This window comes from Hyla sarda, chromosome 3 (assembly GCF_029499605.1).
Source record: "Hyla sarda isolate aHylSar1 chromosome 3, aHylSar1.hap1, whole genome shotgun sequence".
NCBI lineage: Eukaryota > Metazoa > Chordata > Amphibia > Anura > Hylidae > Hyla > Hyla sarda.
The window spans coordinates 412,357,595-412,382,727 of NC_079191.1; the positions used below are offsets into that span (position 1 = coordinate 412,357,595).

Below are 25,133 nucleotides of genomic sequence, written 5' to 3' on the forward strand. Positions count from 1 at the left end.
TTGCTTCTCAGCATAATTTCAAAAACTAACAGGTTGTTAGTAAACATTTCGATCAAAAGGTACAAGCCCACTCGCCACGTCAAAAGGTACAAGCCACTCGCATCACGCCCTCTCCCATAGACTTGCATAGCCAGGGCGGGGCGTGACGTCACACGGGGGGGGGGCAGAGTCGTGACATCACGATACTCCGGCCCCGTGGTCAGCACCCGGCAGTTTGTGAGTTGGGTGGATGCCGAATGCAAGATTGCTGGGGTCCCCAGCGGTGGGACCCCGGCGCTCAGACACCTTATCCCCTATCCTTTGGATAGGGGATAAAATGTCTTAGGGCCGGAGTACCCCTTTAAGCCCCACTGACTTACAGAATTTTGTAAAATTATAAGACAAGACTCAGAATGCAGAAGAGGTCCAATGTTTTTGCGGACGCCAGAATTCCGCACAGAAATTCTGCCATGTGAACAGACCCATAGACTATGAGGGAGATTTATCAGAACCTGTCCGGAAGAAAAGTTGATGAGTTGTCCATAGCAACCAATCAGATCGCTTCTTTTGTTTTTCACAGGCCTTTTCAAAACTGAAAAAAGCAATGTGATCTCGATGACCTCCATATTATCTGTCGTCCTTAGATCTCCAGCATTGTCGCTGTGTACAAGAACCTTGCAGAAGAGTATTTTTGCAGTTTTTTATGTGTTCCCTCACATAACATACAACGTCCTCGATCTTTACAATCCTCTTTGATTCTCCGAGTCCTCAGTACTTAGAAATTAAATTATCAATAATAATAAGAAATAACATAGACCGGGGTGCGATGTGCTGACCCACATTTCATCTGCTGCAGAGTCAGATGAGGTCCCATATTTATTTTCTCTCTCTTTTTAAGGTGGCCAAGCAACGAAGTTGCACTTGGTTTTTGTGCCAATTTTGCACAATATTCAAAAATCTTCTTCTCTGGAACCGCTACAGATCTATAAATGGCTGTATGTGGTAGTACTGTTGTGTGTAGTCCGATTTGTTAATTATAAGACTTTTGATCACATGGTGTGGCCGCCATATTGAATCGCACAATATTCTACAAACATCTTCTTCTCTGAAACTGTTTGTTAGCATCACGTATAATTTGGCACACATGTTCATCGTGACCTCCTGTACCAAGGTTGTTAAAGGGGTACTCCTGTGCTTAGACATCTTATCCCCTATCTAAAGGATAGGGCATAAGATGCCTTATCGCGGGAGTTCCACTGCTCGGGACCCCCGTGATCTTGCATGCGGCACCCCATTTGTAATCAGTCCCTGGAGCGTGTTCGCTCCGGGTCTGATTACCGGCGACCACAGGGCCAACGGCATGTGACGTCCCGCCTCCATCCCCGTGTGACGTCACGCTCCACCCCTCAATACAAGCTTACGAGAGGGGGAGTGATAGCTGTCCCGCCCCCTCCCATAGACTTGCATTGAGGGGCGGAGTGTGAGGTCACATGGGGCGGAGGCGTGACGTCACACGCTGTCGGCCCTGTGGTCGCCGGTAACCAGACCCTGAGCGAACACGCTCCGGGGACTGATTACAAACGGGGTGCCGCGTGCAAGATCCCAGGGTTCCCAAGCGGTGGGACTCCTGTGTTCAGGCATCTTATCCCCTATCCCCTATCTTAACCCCTTTAAAGCTGGTTCATTTGCAAAATCAATATGGCCACCGCTCGCCAATAACCTTTACAGTGGTCCCTCAACATACAATGGTAATTCGTTCCAAATGAACCATCATTTGTTGAAACCATCGTATGTTGAGGGATCTGTGCAATGTTAAATATAGGAAGGTATACTAACCGGTCCTCGCTGCTCCGGACTGTCACCGCTGCCCTGGATGTCGCTGTCACCGCGTCCCCATGGTGTCCCCGCCGCTCCAGAGTGTCTCTGCTGCCTGGGATCGTCGTTCCTTATCGCCATCATCATGTTGCTACGCACGCCGCTCCTTTTGGATGACGGGACGGCATGCCCGGTGACATGATGACGACCATGGAGAGACATGTAAGTGATCGTCGCCAGACCACACGGGGCACCTTAAACGCTGAAGCAGTCTGCGCTGCCGGATAGCTGTTTATGCGATGGCCCCGACATACAAAAGCATCATATGTTGATGCTGCCTTCAACATGCGATGGCCTCTGAGAGGCCATTGTATGTTGAAATGATCGTATGTCGAAGCCATCGTAGGTTGAGGGGTCACTGTATATAGCATTAATATTAATGCACAATTTTTTTTAAATGTGTGTAATATGTACACTGTTAATTAAAAAACGTATGTTTCTTTGCACAATGGTAGAGCACTCTACTGTGCTTAAGATATTTTTTTTAACATAAAGGTCATGGGTCACATGAGCAGGCAGCCATTTTGTTTTAGGTGACAATATTCAGTGCTATATGCAAAGTCATGTCTTTCTGAAACAATAAAAGGGGTATTCTAGGCCAAAACTTTTTTTTATATATATCAACTGGCTCCGGAAAGTTAAACAGATTTGTAAATGACTTCTATTAAAAAATCTTAATCCTATAAAAAAAGGTTTTGCCTGGAATACCCCTTTAAATATAAAGATGTACAAATAGCCGTGTATGGTTATACTGTGATCTAAAAATTGTAGAGACTTTAAAACATCCCTTTTATTAGTATTCTCCTTAAAATATTATCAATAGTGTAAACCAAATATTATATTCCATATTCGGCTGCCATCAGATTGTTCCACAGATATTATAAACGGATATACAGGATATAGATAGATGGTACTCGTACTCACATCTACTATCTCGCTCTTTGTTATTCCGGTCTCTCAGGATATATTGCACTAATACTCTTCTGTATTGCACATGTTCCTCTATCAGCCGCTATTCATAGTATTGCACATAGTCCATTATTACAGCAGCAGTGTCTACTTGATGAATTGCGCACAGTCCCGATATTGCACATGTAGATACAATTCACACAGTCTCATGTCCAACACTGCTTCCCTCTCCCTTAGACTATTGCACATATGCCACTGTTTCACTTTATGCCAGAATATTGCACAAATATCAAGAATTGCACGTCCCTTCCAGTATCCTTACACAGTTACATAGTTACATAGTTAGTACAGTCGAAAAAAGACATATGTCCATCAAGTTCAATCAGGGAATTGAAGGGTAGGGGTGTGGCACTATATTGGGGAAGGGATGGGATTTTATATTTCTTCATAAGCATTAATGTTATTTTGTTCCAGGAATGTATCTAACCCTGTTTTAAAGCTGTTAATTTTTCCTGCTGTGACCAGTTCCTGAGGTAGACTGTTCCATAAGTTCACAGTTCTTATGGTAAAGAAGGCGTGTCGCCCCTTTAGACTAAACCTTTTCTTCTCCAGACGGAGGGAGTGCCCCCTCGTCCTTTGGGGGGGGTTTAACCTGGAACAGTTTTTCTCCATATTTTTTGTATGGACCATTAATATACATATATATACGTTTATCATATCCCCCCTTAAACGTCTCTTCTCAAGACTAAACAATTGTAACTCCTTTAATCGCTCCTCATAGCTAAAATGTTCCATGCCCCATATTAGTTTAGTCGCGCGTCTCTGCACCCTTTCCAACTCCGCAGTGTCCCTTTTATGGACAGGTGCCCAAAACTGAACAGCATATTCCAGGTGAGGCCGTACCAATGCTTTATAAAGGGGGAGTATTATGTCCCTGTCCCTTGAGTCCATGCCTCTTTTTATACATGACAATATCCTGCTGGCTTTGGAAGCAGCAGCCTGACATTGCATGCTATTCTGTAGTCTGTGATCTACAAGTACACCCAGATCCTTCTCTACCAGTGACTCTGCCAGTTTAATCCCCCTTCTCTACCAGTGACTCTGGCAAGGGTTTATCCAATATAATCATTTAACCCCTTAGGTTTCACACAATCTATTTTGAATGTCCATTCAGCTTCTTTTTGTAGGAGTGTGCAGTCCCAATTCCCTCCCCGGGCTGGGGCGCTCACCACTTCTACCACTTGGACTTTCAGATCCTGGTTATTGCCCTCATGACATTCCTTGAAGTGTACTGCAATTGGGGTGTTTCTTTTATGCAGGATATCCCCTAAGTGCTCCTGTATGCGTTTTTTCAAGGGACGGAATGTTTTTCCCACATAGTTTTTCATACAGAGGCACGCTAGGAGATACACAACCCCCTCCGTATTGCAGTTTGCAAAACTTCTCATTTCAAATTCCTGACCCGTTACTTGACTTTTTAACTTTTTCCTGTTATTATATGCCTACACACGGAACATCATCCGCATGTATGCATACCTATGGCTCTATTTGATAGCCATGTTGATTTGGGGGCTAATGGAGGAAGGTAACTTTGAGTGAGTCGGTCTTTCAAGTTTCTACCCTGGCGGTATGTGATTGATGGCACTTCTGGGACAAATTCGGATATCGTAGCATCCGATCGCAGAATGTTCCAGTGTGTCATCAACACCTGTCTTTTTTCTTCTGCCTTTTCATCAAAGGTACCTATTACTCTCAATTCTCCCCCTAATGTCTCCTATCTTTCTGGGTCAGTGGATCTTTCCTCGTGCCTGGGGTTTAATAGGGATTCTTGGTTACTGTTCAATGCCCTTGTATATGCCCTTTTAAGGATTTTGTTGGGGTAGCCCCTCTCCCTCAATCTCCGGTGCAACTCCCCTGCTTTTTGTTTAAATTCTTCAATTGTCGTGGATTGTGCCGGACCCTCAAATATTGACCAGTTGGTATACCTCTCTTCAGTGGGGGAGGATGACAACTCCCCCACTGAAGGAGTGTGTTTGTGGAAGTCTCTTTAATATGTAAAGTCGTCATCACAGAGTTATCAGTAGTCAACTAGATCTTAAGGTCCAAAAACACTATATCAGTTTTGCTGATAGTATGTGTGAACCTCAATCTCAACTCGTTTGTGTTCAATACTGATGAAAATTTGTGGAATGATTCTTCTGTGGACGTCCAGATGAGAAAAATGTCGTCAATGAACCGGATCCACATGTTAATGTGTTAATGTGTCCGGTCCATGACGACATCTCATCTGTGAAAACGTACTGGTCCTCCCACCAGCCGAGGTACAGGTTAGCATAACTGGGGGCGCAGGGGCTCCCCATCGCTGTATCTCTCTGCTGGTGGAAGGACACGCCCTCAAACAAAAAATAGTTCTTTGTCAGAACAAATTTTAGCAACTGCATCACAAACTCATTGTGGGCTTGGTATTGAACTCCTCTAGTTCTAAGGAAGAATTCTGTCGCCCTACATCCCTCCCTGTGAAGGATGGATGAGTAGAGGGCTTCTACATCTGGGGAGGCCAAATATGTACCCTCCCCTAGATGTAGGCCCTCCAATCTCCTCAATACATCCGTAGTATCCCTCAGATGGGAGGGTAATGCATACACAAAGGGGTGCAATATCTGGTCAATATATTCACTGGGTCTCTGTGTAAGATTGCCTATCCCAGAGACAATTGGGCGCCCTTTCAGAGGTGGGTACCCTTTATGTATCTTCGGGATACTATAAAAACATGCCACTTTTGGTGTTGTGGGTTTAAGATAATCAAATTCAGTTTGGTCTATTAGCTTATCTTGTGCTGCCTGTTCTAATATTATCAATAATTCTTTACTGAATTCTTTTGTGGGATCCTTTGTCAATTTTGTATAACATTCCCTATTATTCAAGATATCAAGGCACATTGTACGGTAGTCCTCCCTGGTCATCAATACAATATTTCCACCCTTGTCTGAGGGTTTGATGCCCAGGAAGGTATCCATTTCCAATGATACCAATGCCCTTCTCTCTAGCCATGACAGATTCTGATGTTCCACTTTTTTATTTTCTAGCCTTTTTAATGCTTCTGTCACCACACTAACGAAAATATCAATGTGTGCATAGTCCCCCAATGGTGGGGGTCTAGTGCTCTTTTTCTTCAGTGTGGTGAACGGACCCATACCTTCTTGGACTTGGCCTTCGCGTACCAGATCCGTCATGTCTCTGAGCAGGGGTACCTCTGACTGTTCCAAACCATGTGCATCCGCCATGCGTTGGTCTGCAAGTGAAAAATATTTTCGCCATTTTAACTTGCGGGCGTAAAGGTTAATATCCTTTACCCAATGGAATGCACTAAATTTAGTTGTTGGCACAAAAGATAAACCCTTACACAACACATTCATTTCTTCCTCCTTCAATTCACGGTGGGACAGATTGATAACTTTTAATTTGTCCTCGTTAGTCCCTACTTTCTGTTCCTCAAAGGGTACTGGACTGGAGGAGCTTCGCCTAAAAAACCGGAGCCTCTCTTCTTGTATGGTCCCCTTTCCCTGCCTCCCCCTCTTCCTCTCCCTCTATATTGAGCTGAGGATGGCTGTTTTATGCCTCTATCCGATTCTCCCTCCTCACACTCGGACAATAAAATGCCCGTTTCCTGTTGTATTATAGGTGCCCTTCTTATAGTCTCGTATTCTTTCTTTTCTTTAAAGTCCGCTAAGCCCCTTTTGAATTGCTGGTGCTTACGCTCTTTCAAATACGCTATAAATCTTGATATATTTTCCTCTAGGGCTTTCTCCTTCTTTTCAAATGTGGGGTCTCCTTTAAAGCTATTGGTTTGCTCAATTGCTGTATTAAATTTTCCTGTAATGTTTTCCAGCTGAATTTTTTCCTCCTCTAGGAGGACTCTCATTAGTCTTAATGAGCTTTCCGTTGCTTCTCTCTCCCACCTCTCCTTTATATTGGGGGTCTGAAGTCTTGGGGCTGGCATTAGAGGGATCCACAGGCCTCTGGGTACTATGTTATTGCTCAGATAGTTTTCCAGGCTGTATACTTCCCACCATGTTCTGGCATGGTCTTTGTACAATTTTGTAACTATTTTAAATGCAGTTTTCAGGGATGCTGCTTGTGAACTAAATACCACTTCTTTCTCTGAGAAGACTTCTTTTACATCTTCTAGCCATTTGGACGTATCCACTTTCCCAGACAGAAATTTAGCCATTCCCTTTCTTAAAAAGGGTCATTTGAATGCATACAGGAGCACTTAGGGGATATCCTGCATAAAAGATACACCCCAATTGCAGTACACTTCAAGGAATGTCATGAGGGCAATAACCAGGATCTGAAAGTCCAAGTGGTAGAAGTGGTGAGCGCCCCAGCCCGGGGAGGGAATTGGGACTGCACACTCCTACAAAAAGAAGCTGAATGGACATTCAAAATAGATTGTGTGAAACCTAAGGGGTTAAATGATTATATTGGTTACTCTTGTTTCATAGGATAAACCCTTGCAAGAGTGTAAGATTGATAGATTAATACCATCATAACTATATACGTAACGCTATATATGGATTAATACCACCATAACTCTATATATATATATATGCAAACTTGGGAAGCCTAATTAATGTGTAACATATAATATCATTGCCGTTAGACTAAACAAGAATATAGGTAGTGATGTTGATAAATGTTAAAAATCTAACAACTAATACCACATCATATAATCTCTGAAGAATTTAAATGAATAAGAGTAGAAGGGCAGAGCCTCAATAAGGATTGTACTCAATAATATTGATGGAATACAAGAATAACAATGGTTAAACATGGTAGTATGATCAAAAGGAGGCTTGAGGAGCTTGACGCATGCGCATAGCAGATAAAGAGGACGCAAGCGCAGTAAGGACATTGTAGCCTGGAAGTAAAGCTATCGAGGTTCCCATGACAGAGAATGAGAGCGAGGCGTGGATTGCATCGCGCACGCGCAGTATGGAGCTCCCCCGTCTATACCTGGCAGTGTGATACTCCGAAAGCTAATTGAACACCTGAACACAAGGTGAGCGGTAGGAAGTAAAACTGATAGGAGGATAGGTGTAGAGGGGAGGGAAGCAAGGAGCGGATATAAACCGATAGGTAGCTAGACCTCAGTGTACGGCCGTCATCAGAGCTGTGCGCATGCACATGAGGAGAGATCCACAGGGTGCAACATGGACAAAAATGAATGCTGTCCATTGATTCCTAACGAATTGACAGCAGGAAACGCGTCGAATCTTTAAAAATTAACCATCACTCCCTGTTTACACAGGAGTACAGTACCCAGTGCCGGAATGCAAGGATTCAGAAACCGGATCACTGGAGGAAGCAAGTACCGGAATACAGGTTATTGTATATAAGTTATCTCTGCACTGCCTTCTCATTACAATCAGGGGAATACACTTGTGCAATAACAGTGGAAGGTGCAATACAGTATAGTCTACATAATGATGCATGGTGCTGACGGAATATCTATGTGGACTGTGCAATAGGAATATTATGTGGATGGTGCAATAAGTATTGAACTGTGTAGAGACACCTTACTATGGCTATACCCCCTGAACTGTGTAAGGATATTGGAAGGGACGTGCAATCCTTGATATTTGTGCAATATTCTGCCATAAAGTGAAACAGTGGCACATGTGCAATAGTCTAAGGGAGAGGGAAGCAGTGTTGGACATGAGACTGTGTGAATTGTATCTACATGTGCAATATCGGGACTGTGCGCAATTCATCAAGTAGACACTGCTGCTGTAATAATGGACTATGTGCAATACTATGAATAGCGGCTGATAGAGGAACATGTGCAATACAGAAGAGTATTAGTGCAATATATCCTGAGAGACCGGAATAACAAAGAGCGAGATAGTAGATGTGAGTACGAGTACCATCTATCTATATCCTGTATATCCGTTTATAGTATCTGTGGAACAATCTGATGGCAGCCGAATATGGAATATAATATTTGGTTTACACTATTGGTAATATTTTAAGAAGAATACTAATAAAAGGGATGTTTTAAAGTCTCTATAATTTTCTGTCATATCTACAGTCTCGGAGACCAATAATTGAAGTGTGTGGAATCACAATATCATATACAGTTACTCTGTGATCTAGACATCATTCAACCATATGGTTCGGTGGCCATATTGACTAATGTAAATAATATCATCAATTATTCCTATTATTTCTATGGAGCTTTTTGTAATTGCCCCAATGTTCATTTAAAACTCATGAAATGTTACCCAAAGGTATAGAGCCCTGTACTATGCATAATCTGTTGTAGTATAAAGGTCATAGGTCACGTGGTCAGGCAGCCATATTGGTTTGTGTGGCACGATTTTGCATAATATTAAAACCTCTGCATTTACACAATCACTAAAGATACAGATTTTAAAATTGTTATATTTGGTTACACTGTGATCACAATTATGATTTGTTAATTACACGTCTGTTGATCACAGGATTTGGCCAGAATGTTGAATGGCGCAATATTCTACAAACATCTTCTTCTCTAAAACTGTTAGTAAGAATAACGTAGAATTTGGTACACATGTTCATGGTTACCTCCTGTACCAAGGTTGTTAAAGCTGGTTAATTTGCATAATCAATATGGCCACTGCTCGCCAATAACATTTAAATAGCACTAACAATGATATGCAATTTTGTTAAGTGCATGTAATATGTACACTTAATCTATATTTCTGTGCACAATATTAGATTATTCACTTTCTGTACCACAGTCGATCACCACATTTGGCCGCCATATTGGATTGCGCAATATTCTGAAAACAAAGTTTTCTCTAAAATTACTGGTCAGAACCATGCGAAAATTAGCACACATGTTCGTCATGACTTTCTGTAGCACATTTGATCACATGGTTTTGCCGCCATATTGGATTGCACAATATTCTGCAAAGATAGTTTTCTCCCAAATAACTGGAAACAACAGTGCGAAAATTAGCACACATGTTCGTGATCACTTTTTGTACCACAATTGATCACCAGATTTGACAGCCATATTGGATTGCGCAATATTTTGCATACATTCATTTCTCTTAAAATGCTGGTAAGAACAATGTGAAAATTAGCACACATATCCGTGATAACATTCTGTGCCACAAATGATGACCTAGTATTCTCCATATATTGTTTCTTCGGAAAATGTTGGTCTGAACAATGTTAAAATTACCACACATATTCGAAAGGATTCATTGTTTTTGTGGCCCCTCGAGAGATTCCCATATTGAAGAACAAGTTATAATGTATTATATTATGATCACTATTTCCTAGGTGTCCTTCTACCTGCACATTAGTTACTCTGTCAGGTCTGTTGGCTAATATTAAGTCTAGTAGGGCGTCCCCTCTGGTCGGGCTCTGCACCATTTGGGACAGATAATTGTCTTTAACTATAGTCAGAAACCTGTTTCCTTTATGAGATTCACAGGTCTCAGTCTCCCAGTTTATATCAGGATAGTTAAAGTCCCCCATTTTTATCACCTCGTTCTGATTTGCTGCCTTGTTTATTTGCCTCAGTAATTTATCTTCTGCCTCTTCCATTATGTTTGGTGGCTTATAACAAACCCCTATCAGAATTTTTTTATTTTTATCTCCATATATTTCTACCCATAATGACTCCACATTATAATTTCCCTCCCGTATATCCTCCCGCAGTGCGGCCTTCAGACTGGACTTTACATAAAGACAAACTCCTCCCCCTTTCCGTTTTGTCCGCTCCTTCCTGAATAGACTATAACCCTGTATGTTGATCGCCCAGTCACAGCCATCGTCCAACCAAGTCTCTTATACCCACTATGTCATTACTTTCCTCCGACATCAACCACTCCAGTTCCTCTGTTTTATTGGTCAGACTTCTGGCATTAGTCAACATGCAATTCAGTGGTATGTTTTTTCTTCCTCTGAAGCCTATCCCTATTAACTATTCTAACCCCTCCCTCTGCCCCACCCCCAGTCCACCCTCTCTATCTACACTGTCTTCCCCCTCTATGTTGTAGGTACCCTCCCCCCTAGTCCGTAGTTTAAACACTTCTCCACCTTTCTAGACATCTTCTCCCCAAGCACAGCTGTACCCTCCCCATTGAGGTGCAGCCCGTCCCTACGGTAGAGCCGGTATCCGACAGCGAAGTCAGCCCAGTTCTCCATGAACCCAAACCCCTTCTTCCTACACCAGCTTCTGAGCCACTTGTTTACCTCGCTGATCTCCCGCTGCCTCTCTGGTGTGGCTCGTGGTACACATAATATTTCAGAAAATATTACCTTGGAGGTCCTTGCCTTAAGCTTGCAGCCTAAGTCCCTGAAATCATTTTTAAGGACACTCCACCTACCACTTACTTCGTCATTGGTGCCAATATGTACCATGACTGCTGGGTCCTCTCCAGCCCCACCCAGCAACCTGTCAAACCAATCCGCGATGTGCCGAGCTCGAGCCCCAGGAAGACAACACACTGTTCGGCGATTCCGGTCTTTGTGAAAGATCGCCCTGTCTGTCCCCCTAATAATAGAGTCCCCCCACTACCAGTACCTGTCTGGTCTGTCCTGCACTCCTCCCTCCCTCCTTACTGGAGCAGAAACCCCCCTGGTGGTCAGAAGCAGTATCTTGCTGCAGTACTGGTAGCTCTGAAATTGCATCCTCCTCATCTGCCAACCGGGAAAACTTGTTGAGGTGTGCCAGTTCAGGACTAGCCTCCCTGACACTTTTCCCTCTACCCCGTTTTATATCTGTAACCCTGCTAACTGCCTCACTGTCCTGCACCTCCGTCCCACTATCCTCCCCCACCTCTACCCCAGAGAGTACATTCTCAGTGAGCAGGAGACTCCTCTCCAAGTTGTCAATGCGTCTCAGTGTTGCCAGTTGCTCTTCTAGATCCAGGATCTGGGCTTCCAAATGAGCAACTCGCACACATCTCACACAACAATATGCACCCTCAAACTGCTGTTCAAAGATTGCATACATTGCGCAAGATGTACACTGGACTGCATTTTCCAACATGGAGGCCATACTAGATTTGGGGATTGCAAGTGTTAAAGGGGTACTCCACCCCTAGACATCTTATCCCTTATCCAAAAGATAGGGGACAAGATGTCTGATCGCAGGGGTCCCGCCGCTGGGGACCCCCACAATATAGCATGCGGCACCCACTTGTTTTTGCTCCGGAAGTGCTGGAGGGTCTGGGTCCCGACCACGGGAACGGAAGATCGTGACGTCACGACTCCGGCCCCGTGTGACATCACGCCCGCCCCCTCAATGCAAGTCTATGGGAGGGGGCGTGACAGCCATCACGCCCCATCCCATAGACTTGCATTGAGGGGGCAGTAAAAAAAAAAACTAATATTTCAATTAAACTCCCTGAATTTAAAGTCCCTCTCACTTTTATACTTACTCACTTGTATACGTCACACTCTTGTATACAGACACACAATCACTAGCTCAGACAATCGCTAGATATACTTGATTTTATAGTTACCAAACACCACCTCTCTCTTCACAGCCTGGAAGTGAATGCAAGGGCTAGCAGGCTAAAAACAGCAGCAATTTATCAGCAGCTAATTAGTTAACTTCTCCACCCACTCTCCACCTGCAGTCCCCAAACAGCACCTCTGTCTCTTCACAGCCTGGAAGTGAATACTATTTCGCTCTACTCTAAGTCCTAGGAGGACCTAAGTATTTGGAGCTATGGTTAGGACCAGTAGCGTACATAGAAAAAGGGGGCCCCATAGGCTATTGTGATGACCCAGTACAGAATATAGCATAATGCCCATCCTGTGTGGCAGATGTTCTCTTCAGTGCCCGTCTTGGGCCCACACTACTCAGGACTCAATATGCCTTATTGTTATGCTATGGTTAATTGCCTGTTAAACCTTAGAAACCCTGTTGTTAGGGGAGTATGCATTAGGTGAACCATCTGACTTATCTGCCCAATGGGGCGCATAGACGTAACTTGTATAGACGTTACTTGTCTGGGGTAAGAGGAAATATGTTAATGTAACATCACAAAAATCAAGACACAATTATCTGCCCAATGGCAATGCTCTAAATCTGCCCCTTATATAGTGTGGTAAGAGTTCAGAGTTCAGGTTCTGCAGTTCTGGAGAGGAGTGACTTATTGCTGAGGTACAGTTTGGAGAAGCCTGAAGTGAGTCTGTGAGGTGATTCTGAGGAGGCCTCGAGTCTAATCCTGCAACCATACATCTGCTAAGTCATAACCCCTGCACCCAGGTTAAAGGAGTAGTCCAGTGGTGAACCCAGTGGTGAACAACTTATCCCCTATCCTAAGGATAGGGGATTAGTTTGAGATCGCGGGAAGGGGTGTGTCGACCTCCGCACGAAGCGGCGGCCGACACGCCCCCTCAATACAACTCTATGGCAGAGCCGAAGCGCTGCCTTCGGCAATCTCCGGCTCTGCCATAGAGATGTATTGAGGGGGCTTGTCAGCCTCCGCTTCGTGCGGAGGTCGACATCCGCTATCTGGCCGGAGAGCCTGGCCCCCGTACAGAGAGATCGCAGGGGGCCCCAGCGGTTGGATCCTTAGGATAGGGGATAAGTTTTTCACCACTGGACTATCCCTTTAATGTCAAGCCTAGCGGTAAGCACTAAAGTCCCGGGGATTCAATTCAAGTCAGTATAGTCAGTCATTCAAGTCACTAAAGTCAAGCGTGGGTTGCGATACAGCAAGTCAGTCATACACAGCACCATCAACTACAAGTCCCAGCAAGTCGATAAGCTTCCAAGGTTCACCCCACACCTCTCTTTATACCAATCTAAGCTGTAACAGATTTTATCATCTATCCTGGCTCAGTAAAGTCAGTTTTTCCGTAACCTTGCATCGGAGTACTTATTGCCCCGTGCCGGGCCCAGGAGAAGCTGGCTCAACCTCGGTCGGTGTGTAGGCTAACAACGCCCTGGCGTCACGAAAAGGTCAATTTGCACATTACCCTCACCAGACACCACGCTATATTGAAATGGTCCTCCTATTATGACTTCTAAGAAAGTTGTGTTTTATACTTAGGAATGTTTCGTAAATCTTGAAGGTTTGACCAGATAAGACAACCAGAACTCAGAGGATCCTCCTCACATTACATCCATTATTGACATATTTGTGGAATGATGAAAGTCAAAGAGTCCTGAAAGCAGTAAACAAGTGATGTAGTGCCAAAATCTGGCCTGGTTCTTTACCTTATAGAGATTCTATTTCCAACAGTAAGTTTGGCACAAGTTTCATCCATATATACAACCACCAATTATATATATGAAATAGGATCACCACAATTAACCATGGTCCTGCAGATTACATGAGCGCTCAGACAATGACTGAATCCTCCCAGCTCTGACATCATATGAGCTTTAATGTTATTTATTTATTTATTTTGCTTTTTTTTTGTCTGGAAGTAAAATTGGCTGATGGCGCCATTCTCCTTGAAAACAATACCATCTGTTCCCCGGTGATAATAGATTTTCTAAAACTGGTAGGAATCCAAGGTGACATATGTCATGCGTTAAATACATAGCTGCATCCAGTCCGCATTTCCACACATTAAAGAAGGATTGCCCCATTAGAATCACGGTGCATATGCTAACAAATACTGTATATGTGGTGGCCCAGTACAGTAGTTGCACCCCTATACCCTAGCTGCCCTGTCCGGCAGCCTTCATACAGTGACCCCTGGGCCCCCTTACACCTGTCCCCTTGTATATTTATCTCTATGCCGATGTTATGCTGTGTGTTGAATTTAAAATGTGTTATGCCTTTAAGAACAGTTAAAATGAATTATATATAAATATGACACTGGAGACATCTAATATAAAATGCATACAATGAGTGTCAAAAACTATAGGATAATTGGTAGGCATGAGTAAACCTAAAGCTAACATCACTCAATCTGCCCCTAAATAGCCTATCCGTATATATAATACCAATGGATAGAGATATCTCCCAAAAAAGAACAACAATAACAATAAATAATAACCATCTGTTCCAGACAGTGCATTAACTAATTACAGTCAACCTCAGCGTTACCACCCCCTCCCTTATATATCACTGACTTCTTTGATAATAAGTATCCCATCATAATAGTGGCATATGTATATACATACTTATGTGCCCCCTTTCACAAGACTGAATATAAATTTTATCTAGCTAAAGGATACTTACCTAGGATGGAGCCAGTCTAACAGTTGACTTGGAGGACACAAGTTGCCAGTACATCCACTGACATGTGCAGTCAGTAATATACGGTAAGGGATATTCTCTAAGTGCAATGACATGCGCGGGAATCGGCGCCTGCGCATAAGATGCAAAAGACCACAAGATATATATAAGTTCACAGACATGCGCGAGATTGGCGCATGCGCTACGGACCTCATCTTAGGGTCATAACTATACCCAATCATATGAGGGCACCCTTTAGTGACGTCTAGCATGTTTACTCACATGACCAGCAACTAAGATCGTGATTGGATGAATGACTATCATAATGAAACGCACAACTCTCCGAAGCCGGCTTGTGATTGGATGACATGCCGTGGCCGGCACATTCAACGTCAGCCGCGATGATATAAAAGGCAGCATGAGACGCCCGCTGGCCATTAGCCACCAGACTTTCCTGACGAAGCTGTGGTGCCAGTGAAACGTTGGAAGGGCTGGCTAATAACTGGTGATTTTAATAAGCAGTAGCCACCGGCTCCCAATAGGTAGAAGATTGAGCTATCAATCAATGCTCACTCTGTAGTATTCAAGAGCTTTTAAAAGACAAGCACAGGAGTCAAGGAGCCCGGTGGCAACTGTGTTTTTAAAGTTAGTGGTGGTGTCATTACACCAACTTGTAGAATCACACAATTATGTATATCACAGTTTACATTTTAAATGGATTAATAAAAGGTACATTTTAAATTGGGGGGTTCTTGGTTTAAGGGTTCCCCTAGGGGGGTTCCCCTAAAATTGTTGTTAGTAGATTGACCCTAGTACCTCCTTTTGGGGTTTTGTTGTTTAGTCATGTGATTGTAACCCAGTGAGGTATCAGTGACCATGTGACCTAAGGGTGACCTATGGGACCCCTCAGAGTCTCCCCCATATAAGCCCTGGGTGGAGCCTCTGCTCTCTTGGAGTTTTGCTCTCTTAGTCTTTGCTGAGGAACAGTAAGGTCAAGTCCTAGGTGTGTGTCTGGAGTCCAGAGGAGGCCTAAAGTCAGTCAAGCAGCCACGGATTCTCAAGTCCATTGCCCCACAGGTCAAGTCAAAGCCTTATAAGCTACAGAAGGGTGAAGTCCGTCATAGTCAGTTAAGTCCAAGTCATCCTGTCTCAAGTCAGCGTGGCCTGCATTCAAATTGTCCAAGTCCACTATAAGTCCCAGCAAGCCCTAAGGTCTCTGAAGTCACTGGTCACCTCCGTGGGCCTAGCCAAGCTGTGAAGACTGCTACACCTGTCTGACTCAGTAAAGCTGCCATTGTTCCATAACTTGGCATCGGAGTCATTATTTGCCCACGTGCCTAGCCCAGCATCCAGTGGTATTCCTTTGGGTGGTGTGAAGGATAAATCACGTCCTGGCGTCACAAACACAAAGGTTAATGCCATCTGCCCCTAGGGTAATTCCATCTGCCCTCATCACACCCTCACCACATATATAATGGACCATGTATGCTACCGCAAAGCCTGTTATGTAGACATATTATCCTACAGTATAAACACTGGAGTAAAGAAGGAAATACTGTTGAATTGTGAATTATAATTTTTTTCAGGAGGTACCGAAAATCATCTGGGCTAAAACATTCCCTTAAAGGGGTACTCCTCCCCCTAGACATCTCATCCCCTATCCAAAAGATAGGGGATCAGATGTCTAGGGGCGGAGTACCCCTTGAACAACTTAACGGCCACGGACGTGTATACTCATCCATGTGCCATACCGACCGGTCCACAGCTGATTCCTGTAGCTGGCGTTAATAGCCAACATGAGGCGATCACCACGACCGGCTATTAACCCTTTAGATTGCCGCTGTCAAAGCTGACAGCGGTGTCTAAAGGTGCCTTTATCCCATCCCTGGTGGTCCAGGCCTGAGAGCTTACCTCTCCTCCTGTGCCAGCTTCGGCGCTCAGAATGATAAAGCCTGGCAGGACCAGACTTTATCAATTTAGCGCAGAGCACCCAGATCAATTTGGTTCTATGGAACCACATTGATCTGTATGAGGAATCAAATGATTCCTCCTAAAAGTTAAAAGTTTATTAAAAGTTTAAATCACCCCCTTTTCCCAAATTCCATATGAAAAATATATAAACACAATAAAGATAAACATATGTGGTATCCCTCAGGTAGAGTCCTTCAAGTCCACAGGGCTCTCCTGCAGGATCCCCCTAGGTCATTATTCTGATTTCTATTGTACATTATTTATGTATGTTTATTATCGGTATTGTACAGTGAATATAAGATATGTGCAAAGGTTATTAGGATGTTTAAACTGTATAGGACCTTCCTAGGTTCATGTGATATGGTCATGTGATATGTGATCACCAGATACCCAGAATTCCAGAGGCACAGGTAACCAGCTACCAATGGGCTTTAGTCCAGCCCCTGATATATAAAGGACGGTGGTCTCCACACTACTTCTTTTTAGTTCCTGCCCTCTTGGTTGCTGCTCTTAGTTCCTGGACAGTAAAGCACAAGTCCTATATAAGTTCAGTCCAGTATATCTAGGCCAAAGCCTTCAAGTCTGCAGCCACATCTAATCTATAAGTCTCATCTATGTCTACAAGTCAAGTCTCTACTGTCCCTACCAAAGTCATAACAGTAGCACAGTGGCCTGCATCATCATTATTACCACTACAAGTCCAAGCAAGCCAGAGAGGTCCCCTATGTCCCGGTCACCTCTGTGGAAGTTGGCTATCTGTAAGAAACATTATACTGGCTTCTTCAGTAAAGTTCCAATTGCATCAAAACCTACTTTGGACTCTCATTTAATATATGCCGTTTCTGGGTTGGTTGTCAGCATTGCCCTACACCAAACAACCACATCCTAGCGTCACGAACACTACAAGGGATTATACTACCATCTGTCCCTGGGCTATTACTACCTGCCCCTACTACCTGCACTACACCACCAGGGTACCACATAGGTATTGTGCACAACCTGTAATATGAATTCCTAGACTTCTTTGGAGTAGATTTGCTGCTGCAGAGTAGTTGCAGGTTTTCCCAGTTATTGTCAATAGAGAAGTCAAGATCTGCAACAAGACAGCAGCATTTCAGTCCCGTGTGAACATATCCTTAACCTTCTCCACGAAAAGGCTTTATAGGATAACTCCTACAAGATGTCTGAAATGATCAATATGGAAACTTTGAGTGCCCTGATGCATACTATGGCTTTCCTGTCCCTCTGGCCTGAAGTGGTCAGGAAGCCAAAAGCAGCTAAAACAAGTGAGTTACGCAATTTGCAAAGCGCCCATTAATGTTAATAGGAGTTCCCTAACCGGTGTAGCCCCATATGCTATTCTGTTTGCGTAACTCAGGGAGTTATGTGAACAGCGTAGAGCGTGGAATGAGATGGAAATACATTATGTAAAGCAGTTACAAAGAGGGTCTCTTGCTCCGGAGGAGACAGCATTTCTGTGTATTACTCATGTAGCTCAGTGAATTTAGTTGGTTCTGAGTACCGTATTTGCTCAATTATACAAGGACCCTGATTATAAGACAACCCCCCCCCCCCAAACTTTGGATCTTATTGAAAGGAAAAAAAAGGCCTGAATGTAAGATTACTTTGTGTCCTTTCTCCCATTACATGTGTCTCATTCCATGTTCATGTCCCCTCGTTACATGTCCATTTCCCTCATTCCAGGTCCCCTCATTCCATGTCCATGTCCACCTCAAACCATGCACCTTCATATCATGTCCATGTCCCCAATTCCATGTCCATGTCCCCTCATTCCATGTCCTCTCATACCAACTTCCCTTATACCATGTCCCCTCATTTCACGTCCTCTCATACCATGTCCCCTTATTCTACATCCCCTCATACCATGTCCCTTCATTTCACATCCTCTCATACCATGTCCCCTCACTCCACATCCCCTCATACCATGTCCCCTCACTCCATGTCCCCTCATACCATGTCCACTCATACCATGCCCCCTCACTCCACGTCCCCTCATACCATGTCCTCTCATACCATGTCCCCTCACTCCACGTCCTCTCATACCATGTCCCCTCACTCCATGTCCCCTCATACCATGTCCCCTCACTCCACGTCCTCTCATACCATGCCCCCTCACTCCACGTCCCCTCATACCATGTCCTCTCATACCATGTCCCCTCACTCCACGTCCCCTAATACCATGTCCTCTCATGCCATGTCCCCTCACTCCACGTCCTCTCCTACCATGTCCCCTCACTCCACGTCCCCTCATACCATGTCCTCTCATACCATGTCCCCTCACTCCACGTCCCCTCATTTCACGTCCTCTCATACCATGTCCCCTCATTCCATGCCCCCTCATGTCATATCCCGTCATTCCCTATCCCCTCATACATGTCCCTCCTGCTATGTCCGAGCATGGGAGCTTCTTTTCATTTTTCTCTTTCCTCCCATACGTGTCTGCAGCATATATTGGCGCCATAGAGCACTTGGAGGAAATTACTTCATCAAGTGAAAGATCACTTCCTCCCAGCGCTAGGCACTGAAAGCCACACAGGAGCCAGGCCGCGAGAAGGGAAGGTACTAATTCTAAAATGACCTTGATTATAAGACAAAGTAATTTTTTTAGGAGTTTTCGAGCAAATATCGTAATACTTTGTTTCTCCTGTGGAGGAGACTGGAGACTGATTTAAAGGGGTATTCCAACATTTTTTTTTATTTGACTATGCTACAGGAGCTGTAAAGTTAGTGGTCTCACAATTCTTATGTGATTTTTGGTCCGATGTTTATTTTTTGCAGCATACAAAATGAGTGTTGTCTCAGGTTTTCCCAGGTTGCAGTGCGGTTTGAGATATTACATCACTAGTCAGGTGTTCAGAGGGAGCCTGTCTGCTTAACTGGGTGGGGCGAGCACTCGGTGGGAAGGAGATCATTCTGCAGTGAATTGTAGTTTTGCGACAGCTGGAGGCACCCTGGTTAGAAAACACTGGTCTATAGTTCACAGCACACATGGAAGGCAGCTCAGCTGTGCAGCAATGGGTGGAGTGGCTGATGTGTGGGAAGGAGAAAAGTGAACTCACACTTACAAACAAGGAATCCTGGGACTTGTAGTTGGAGGGAGAGAACGCCAACAGGAAATAGCTATTTCACAAATAGAAATCAGCAGCCTCCTAGTGGAACCACAACACAGCCATTTAGATCCAAGACAAGCACAGATCCTTCCTAAGCATGTCCATTACTGTCTGGCAGGTAAGTACTAAAATCACCTTATTGTGGATAACCCTGAGAGGGGAGCTATACTTACCTAGTCCTGACTGCTGTGCCCTCTTCGCACAAAGTTGATGCTTATAAGCAGTGTTTTTCCAGCCAGGGTGCCTCCAGCTATTGCAAGACTACAACTTCCAGCATGCCCGGACAGCCGAAGGCTGTCCGAGCATGCTGGGAGTTGTAGTTTTGCAACAGCTGGAGGCACCCTGGTTGGGAAACACTGTAATAAAGGATCATTTTGGTCCCAAGGGGTCCACATATTGGACTCTATCCACCCTTGACTATTGTATATGAAATGCAATGTAGAAGATGTCATATGTTCTTTACGTTGACTTGAAGACAGTGATGGCTAATGCATTTAATAATTTTCTTACCTAAAAAGTAAAAAAAAAATAAAAAATAAAAAAATAAAAAGTCCCCAGTTTTTGAATTGTCTTCATGCAATGGAATTAAATTTAGATGGTTGATTATTAGAATTCCTCTCCTACATAGAGTACCATAGCATTCACTGTATACAGTACCCCTAATGTCAATTAAAAACCTATTAGAATCGCAGACTATACAGAGGCATACGGCCAATAATTACATCTTTGCCCAATTGCTGATTTATTTTACATAGAGGAGTCCTCAGATTAACCATCTTAGCTTCAAATTCCGCTCGTGTGATTTTACAATCAACTCCAAAACCACTTGACCACTTCCTCTTGTGAAAGGTCCATACCATTACCTCAACCATAAACATGCCCGCACCGAGCGGGACACAGTCTGGCTTTGTAACGGGGTGTCTTTGAGACATGTTATGCCTCATTGACAGTTTTAAAAGTGCTTTCATGGGCTGTTTGTTGAATCTGGCTTACGCAACGGAAGACTTACCCTGATGATAGAAGCGTGCAACATAAAAGAGACTGTTTCACTGGTGAGGCTGAATTCATTGAGTCTGCATAATAAGAGCCAATGTGTTCACTGGAGAAGAAAGCCTGCCACCTCAGACGGGGGGGATTGGCTAAGCTACATATAGTTTTATTGATGCCCTTCGGAGTAATTGAGTCCATATTATTTTCTACTGGTAACAAAAAATGGTTTTGATGTTGGTATGTGACATTCCTTCAAGGGGTTTTCCATGGTTCTCATTTGGATGGCTCATTGTCACAAACTGACTTGAGTACAGAGAGTAAACCCATTGGGTCGATATGGTTAAACGGGTACTCCGCTGCTAGACATGTTATCCCATATCCAAAGGCCATCATGCCCCCTCCTGTAGACATGAATGGAGGGGGCATGGCTTGACATCACGATCACGAAAGCCCCAGGCTGCCATGACCATAACGTTGCAGCGCCGGCCGGAGATCTCAGGTGGTCCCCACGGCCGGACCCCCCTTGATCAGACATGTTATCCCTTATCCTTTGGGGATAGGGGATAACATGTATAGGGGCGGAGTACCCCTTTAAAGGTTAAACATAAAGTTCAGAGTCTGAAGGGGTCAATGCACAACACAAAACAATAGAAGTGTCAAACATTCTGTACCCTCCGATTTGTATGGGGGTGTGCCAATTCTCCCACGAAAGTGCAAAGAAGTGTCGCATATGTTTATTTTAAACACCTTTTAAACAGCTGATGTCGCCATTACATAGTTAGTACAGTCGAAAAAAGACATATGTCCATCAAGTTCAACCAGGGAATTAAGGGGTAGGGGTGTGGCGCGATATTGGGGAAGGGATGGGATTTTATATTTCTTCATAAGCATTAATGTTATTTTGTTCCAGGAATGTATCTAATCCTGTTTTAAAGCTGTTAATTTTTCCTGTTGTGACCAGTTCCTGAGGTAGACTGTTCCATAAGTTCACAGTTCTCATGGTAAAGAAGGCGTGTCGCCCCTTGAGACTAAACTTTTTCTTCTCCAGACGGAGGGAGTGCCCCCTCGTCCTTTGGGGGGGTTTAACCTGGAACAGTTTTTCTCCATATTTTTTGTATGGGCCATTTATATACTTATATACGTTTATCATATCCCCCCTTAAACGTCTCTTCTCAAGGCTAAACAATTGTAACTCCTTTAATCGCTCCTCATAGCTAAAATGTTCCATGCCCCATATTAGTTTAGTCGCGCGTCTCTGCACCCTTTCCAGCTCCACAGTGTCCCTTTTATGGACAGGTGCCCAAAACTGAACAGCATATTCCAGGTGAGGCCGTACCAATGCTTTATAAAGGGGGAGTATTATGTCCCTGTCCCTTGAGTCCATGCCTCTTTTGATACATGACAATATCCTGCCGGCTTTGGAAGCAGCAGCCTGACATTGCATGCTATTCTGTAGTCTGTGATCTACAAGTACACCCAGATCCTTCTCTACCAGTGACTCTGCCAGTTTAATCCCCCCTAAGACATACGATGCATGCAGGTTATTTGTACCCAGATGCATAACTTTACATTTATCCACATTGAACCTCATTTGCCAAGTGGATGCCCAGACACTTAGTCTATCCAAGTCAACTTGTAACCTATACACATCCTCTATAGACTGTACCGTGCTACAAAGCTTGGTGTCATCTGCAAAGATAGAAACAGAGCTGTTAATAGTGTTGAGCGGCATAGGCCATATTCGAATTTGCGAATATTCGCAAATATATGGACGAATATTCGTCATATTCGCGAATATTCGCATATTCGTAATATTCTCGTTTTATTTTCGCATATGCGAATATATGCGTATGCGGAAATTTACGTATACGAAAATTTGCATATACAAAAAATCAGCATAAGCGAAAATTTGCATATGCGAAAATTAGCATATGCAAATTTTCGCATATGCGAAAATTCGCACACCAGTCTCACACAGTAGTATTAGAGCTTTCTTACACCACACAAGCTGGAAGCAGAGAGGGATGATCACTGTGATGTGTACTGTGAAAAGAAAAAAAAAAAAAAAAAACGAATATTCGTAATTACGAATATATAGTGCTATATTCGCGAATATTCGCGAATTCGCGAATATGCGATATTCGCGAATAAAATTTGAATTGCGAATATTCGTGAGCAACACTAGCTGTTAATACCATCCTCTATATCATTGATAAATAAATTAAACAACAGCGGGCCCAGTACTGAACCTTGGGGTACACCACTAATTACTGGGGACCAATCAGAGTACGAATCATTGACCACCACTCTCTGGGTACGATCCATGAGCCAGTGTTCAATCCAGTTACAAACTAAAATTTCCAAACCCAAAGACCTTAACTTACCTGTCATTGAGGACGCATGCAGGCTCAGCCCAATTCGGATAATGGGAGGAACAGTGGTTGGCCCAATGAGCATCCATCCAACAGCTATTGAAGGTGTATGACCTTCAGGGATTTAAATTTTTTACCTTGAATTGTAATATCTGTATTCCATGTTTTTTTGTGTTGGTATGTATTCACACCTGCTTTTCATGCCTGACCAGTTTTTGCATGTTGTGTGCTGTGGTCAGGATAGTGTTAATGTTTCCAGCCAATAGGCTCCCAGTTGGGTTTCTATAGTTCCCAGCTTTGCTGGTATATTGTACCTGTCTGCTAATTGCACTATGTTTCATAGCACCTTAGACTGTGTCTGTCACATGTATCCTGAGTTCAGACATGGCTTCTTATCTTTTATATATTTGTGTATCTAGATTTTAGTCTTGTTATGTTTGTACTTTGTTTTGGGTTTTTGTGTTCTGCTTTGTATATATTTTGTGTACCTTGTTTAGACCGGTGTTCCAATTGTATTCTGTTATCTGTCTTGTTTGGTTCAGTATTTAGTATTCCTGTTTATAATTTTGACCCGTATCGTTCCATGTTATGGAGTTTGGCTTTTGGAGGTTTTCTTGTATCTGTTTAGTGTGAATTTTTTTTCTAGTAATCCAGACCTGTCTGGTGTCTGGCCATCAGTTATCCCGTTCATTCCCTGCATATCCTGACCCTGTTTAGCCATGTTATTATCCTGTTATCCAGTTTATATTATCACATCTGTTGTCTTGTCTTTGGTTCCTGAACTGATTGACAGTATGCTATATCTTGCCTTGATATTTCTGTTTGTTGCTATTCAGCATTCCTGCTGTGTATTAGATCCTTAGTCCTGTTTAATGGTTATTGTGTTGTTGACATGTATCCTGACCTCGTACATGTTTGTTTATTATTTTGACTCTGATGCCCCAGCACATTATGCAGTATATGGTATGGATGTCTTTGTGGTTGTAGATCTGTCGTAAAGGGTGGATTTCCAATAGGAAGGGAAAGCGGCTTTAGGGAAGGTTAGGGCGCACTTCTTCCCTGCCCTACGTGACGTGTTACTGACAAAAATACTCCTCTCAGGAGTATGGACTTTCACATGGAATCTCCAGGTCCTGTCTGCTGAGTATATTCCATGAATATCCTTATGTGGTCCATGTGGTATCTCATGATTGTGCAATTCTTAAAGTTAACCTCTTATTCAAAAATAAAGAAAACTTTTGTCCCAGTTTTGATCAGTCAGAGTCTGAGAGTTCAGACCCTGACTGATCTCTAATATCAATAGGAAAGAAGCATGTGGCTGAGCACCAGAGGCATAGCGTGTAGCTTCGGGGCCCCGATGCAAAATCTGCAACAGGGCCCCATATGCCAATTATTGTACTGCTCTCCCTTAGGCACCAAGGCCCCAGTGCGACTGCTACCTCTGCTAACTCTATAGCTACACCCCTGCTGAGTGCTACAAGTCCTGCTCTCTCACTAGAGATGGTCCCATTGACTTGCATTATGTGACCGTCTTAACGCACACTTCTAGTGGTTTTGCAACATCTGGTCCACACTTTGGAAATCACTGACCAGGAATATAATAGAAATTCTATGGTGTTCTTTATAATGTATTTGTCACTATTTATACTGTCCGTATAATTACAATATATTTGTCAATAATTTGATTTAGCTACAAGAAT

General features: G+C 43.6%; 1 protein-coding gene across 3 annotated transcripts in view; it reads left to right on the top strand.

Moving 5' to 3' along the window:
- The first annotated feature begins 7,727 nt into the window (after positions 1–7,727).
- The window catches only part of HHAT (hedgehog acyltransferase), a 489,607-nt gene continuing 472,201 nt past the window's right edge, over positions 7,728–25,133 (top strand). For all 3 annotated transcript variants that reach the window (XR_008891670.1, XM_056568209.1, XM_056568211.1), the window contains exons 1-2: positions 7,728–7,825; positions 8,075–8,148. The gene's annotated coding sequence lies outside the window, so the exon portion shown is untranslated. The remainder of the gene's footprint in view (positions 7,826–8,074; positions 8,149–25,133) is intronic.